Consider the following 4,524-nt stretch of genomic DNA (forward strand, 5'->3'; position numbering starts at 1 on the left):
TTTTATGACCAGGTGACCTATTGCCTGGACAAGGGAGAAGAGATTGATGTCATATATCTTAACTTGAACAAAAGCCTTCGATCTGGTATCCCATGATCACCTTTTGGCAAAAGTGGCCAACTGAGGCCTCAGGTCCACCATGATCCATTAGCTTGGGAATTGGCTCTGTGGTCAGACCCATAGGGTGGTGGTTGATGGAAGTCAATTGTCATGGTGCCCTGTGACCAGTGGGGTCCCTCAAGGCTCTGTCCTGGGACCTATTTTATTCAACATCTTCATTAATGATGTGCACATTGGAGTCAGAAACAGACTGACCAACTTCACCGATGATACTAGACTTTGGGGCAAAGCATCCACACCTGAGGACAGGGGGGTAATCCAGGCTGACCTTGACAGGCTCAGAAAATGGGCAGATGAGAACCTGATGGTGTTTAACACCAAAAAATGAAAGATTCTCCACCTTGGGAGGAAAAACCTGCGGTATGTCTATAGGCTCAGGAGTACTACGCTGACTAGCACTACAGACGAGAGGGACTTGGGGGTCAGGATTGACCACAAGATGAACATGAACCTGCAATGTGATGCTGCAGCTAGTAAAGCAAGCAAAACACTGGCTTGCATCCATAGATGCTTCTCAAGCAAATCCAGGGATGTCATTCTCCCATTGTACTCGGCCTTGGTGAAGCCGCAGCTGGAGTACTGTGTCAAGTTTTGGGATCCTCAATTCAAAAAGGATGTGGAGAAGCTTGAGAGAGTGCAGAGGAGAGCCACATGCATGATCAGAGGTCAGGAAACCAAACCTTAAGACGACAGGGTGAGAGCCATGGGACTCTTCAGCCTGGAAAAGCGCAGGCTCAGGGGCGATCCTGTGTATAAGTTTATAGGGGTGTTCACCAGGACCTGGGGGAACGTTAGTTCACCAGAGCGCCCCAACGGATGACAAGGTCGAACGGTTATAAACTTCTGCAAGACTGTTTCAGGCTGGACATAAGGAAGAACTTCTTTACTGGTGGCTGCCTATATATAAAGGGTGTACATCAGGATCTGAGGGAATGCCTGTTCACCAGAGTGCCTCATGGGACGACAAGGTCAAACAGTCACAAACTTCTCCAAGACTGTTTCAGGCTGGACATAAGGAAGAACTTTTTTACAGTCTGAGCCCCCAAGGCCTGGAACAGACTTAAAGGATTCCATAGTAGGTGCTTCCACCACCTCTGGCGGCAGAGTCAATTGGACGTTTATCTTGCTGAGATCCTATGAACCAGCTGACTTCCTGCCTCTGGGGCAGGGAGCTGGACTCAATCTTTCAAGGTCCCTTTCAGTCCTAATGTCCATGAAATCTATGAAATTTATGAAAACCTGTTGCCAGCAGGAGGTTGCAGAGGCAGATGGTATAGACAGGTTAAAAAATGAAGTAGGAAAATTCATGGAGGACATGTCCATAAACAGGTATTAAATAAAAATCAGGGCCATTGTCTCTAATATCCCTAAACCAATGCTAATTCATATGTGAGAGCGTATGACAGGGGATGACTTGTACTGTACAAGCCCTATTCATATGTTCTCTCTCTCTCTCTCTCTAAAGCATTTACTACTTGCCACTGTCAAAAACAGACATCCAAGCTAGATGGACCTTTGGTCTGAGCCATTATAGCACCTCTTATGTTCCTACTTACCTGGGAGGATTCAAGATAATTCTTCACTAGAAAGGAAAATAATTATGGAATTCAGCTGGCTAGGTTTTAGGACACAACTCTCAGATGCATAATGGTATTTATAATGTAGAATTGCAACAGCCCCTTGGAGATGCCAAAGTCCCACAGAAACATGTCAGTGCAGCTTGATCTTTCAATATACAATAATCAGGCAAAGAATCTCATTAACTTCTTCATGGACATTCACTACTTATAGTAACAGTGAAGCACAGAACAGTACGGCTGCAAAGGGCCTTAGGAAATTAGCTAGGTCCATACTCCCTGCTCCAAAGTACCGTCTAGGCCATGCAAGACAAAGACACGTAGAAACTTTCCTCTCTTTTCTTTTCTTAACTCCTGCCAGCCCCTCCATGAACAGTTCTTCCTTTTTATTTGCCTTCCTGTGTTTGTAAATCAACTGAAAAAGACAGTTATAGACACATTCAGGTAACACTAAATGTATATCAGACCTTGTTGTGTCTCATGGGGTGGTCATCTAACTTCTAGGGCATCAGCTGGCATTCAAGAACTTCTTTGTACAGCAGTAGGTTTAACCTTGTCTTCCCTCCTCAGCACCCTTATATAGGCCCTGGCTCTCAAGTTTCTGCTGAGAAAATACAGCCCAGCAAGGATAGACAAAGGCAAGATTAGAGCCTACTGGGATAAGGCAGATATTTTCATGCTAAAGGGGTATTTTCTGCCTAACTATAGACTAACTTGGCTAATGTGGGCAGCCAATCAAGTGGAGTGCCCCAGGGGCCAGGCCTTGGGCAGTTTTGTTCAGTATCTACAAAGATATTGGTTGGTGGGACTGGTTGGGTCCAACCAACCAAAGCTCTGTGTTTATGGAAGATGGGATGAGTGCACCCTCAGCACGTTTGCAGATGACACCAAGCTGGGGGGAGTAGTAGATTCATAGATGGTATGGCCAGGAGGGACCTTGGAAGATCATTGGGTCCAGCCTCCTGCACCAAGCAGGACAGATAACTGGGGCCAGGTGACCCCAGCAAGGTGACTGCTAGTCTCCTCTTCCAGGGAAGCTGATTGCTCCACCTCTGGAGTGAGCTTATCCCACAGTCTGCACACCCTGACTCTGAAGATTTTCCTAACGTTGACTCTGAATCGTTCTTTCAGGAATTTGTGGCCATTATTCCTGGTTTTCCCCTTGTGTGCCCTAATGGACAGTTGCTCATTGAGCCTTTGATGTATCCCCTAGTGTAGTGGTAAGCTGCTACCACATCCCCTCTCAGCCTCCTTTTCCCCAGGCTGAAGAGGCCCAGGTCCCCCAGCCTTTCCTCGGATGGCTTGCCGTGCAAATCTCTGATCATACAGGTGGCTCTTCTCTGGACTCTCTCAAGCTTGTCCACGTCCTTGTTGAAGTGTGGTGCCCAGAACTGGATGCAGTACTCCAGCTGTGGTCTCACCAGTGCTGAGTACAGTGGAAGAATTGCCTCTTTGGTTTTGCTGGAGATGCATCGATTGATGCATGCCAGAGTAGTATTTGCCCTGCTAGCTACAGCATCGCACTGCCAGCTCATATTAATACTGTGGTCTATTATTACTCCCAAGGTTTTTTCATTCATGGTACTGGTCAGTTTGGTGCTGCCAACCTATAGGTGCGTTGGGGGTTGCTCATCCCAAGGTGGAGCACTTTACATTTCTCATCTTTGAATTTTATCAGGTTTTGATCCACGCAGCTTGCCAGCCTGTCTAGGTCCTCCTGTATCTGTAGGCTATCTTCAAGCATGACCACGCTTCCCCATAAATTGGTGTTGTCCATGAACTTGGCCAGTGAGCTCTTCACCCCCACATCCAATTTGTTAATAAAGATGTTGAAAAGTACTGGACCGAGCACCAACCCGTGCAGGACACTGCTGTGTACTTCTCACCAGGGTGACACCAATCCATTCACTATGACTCTCTGGATTCTACCCTGCAGCCAGTTTCTCTGCCCAGCTAAGTGTGCTAAATTACCTCCTGAAGTCCCTTCCAGCCCAATCTGACCTAATTCCTAGAGTGAGTTATGTGGGTGACTCCATGAACATAAGAGATGACAAGTCAGCATGGAGAGAAGAGAGGCAGGTTAAAGAATGTGTTACAGGAAGAAGAGTCTCTGCTCCCAATTGTTCAACCTGACATTTCTGGTCCCTTTGTTCTTCCAGGTAGCAAGAGCATCACCAGCTGTGCATGACACATAGCTCAAGTCATGGCAGCTGCCAACATCACAAGCTCAGAAGCATTTTTCCTGATGGGCATCCCGGGGCTGGAGGATGTCCATGTCTGGATCTCCATCCCCTTCTGCTGCACGTATGCCATTGTGCTGTTGGGGAACTCTGCCATGCTGTTCGTGATCCTGTCAGAGAAAAGCCTACATGAGCCCATGTACATTTTCCTTTCCCTAACGGCCATCTCAGACCTCATCCTCAGGGGGTCCTGCTGGCCATGGCATTCGATCGCTATGTCGCTATATGCACCCCCCTGAGATACACCACCGTCCTCACCAACCAAGTCATCGGGAAAATAGGGGCGGCGGATCTCATGAGAAGTGTGTGCATTGTTCTCCCATTCATCTTCCCGCTCTATGTCAATGAGCAATATACGTCAACCCTCATCAAGACGGAATCCAAGGATGAGGAAGTAGAAGGATTGTGGCTTAGGCTACATGGAGGGCAAGGAGAAAGGGATTTGGTGGTAGGGGTCTGCTACAGACCCCCACATCAAGGGGAAGAAATAGATGCGGGGCTCCTGAGGCAGCTCTCAGAGGCCATAAAAGCTAAAGAGGCGGTAGTCATGGGGGACCTAAACTACCCAGACATCTGCTGGGAGACAC

Source organism: Alligator sinensis, unplaced genomic scaffold, assembly GCF_000455745.1.
Source record: "Alligator sinensis unplaced genomic scaffold, ASM45574v1 scaffold1404_1, whole genome shotgun sequence".
Taxonomy (NCBI): domain Eukaryota; kingdom Metazoa; phylum Chordata; order Crocodylia; family Alligatoridae; genus Alligator; species Alligator sinensis.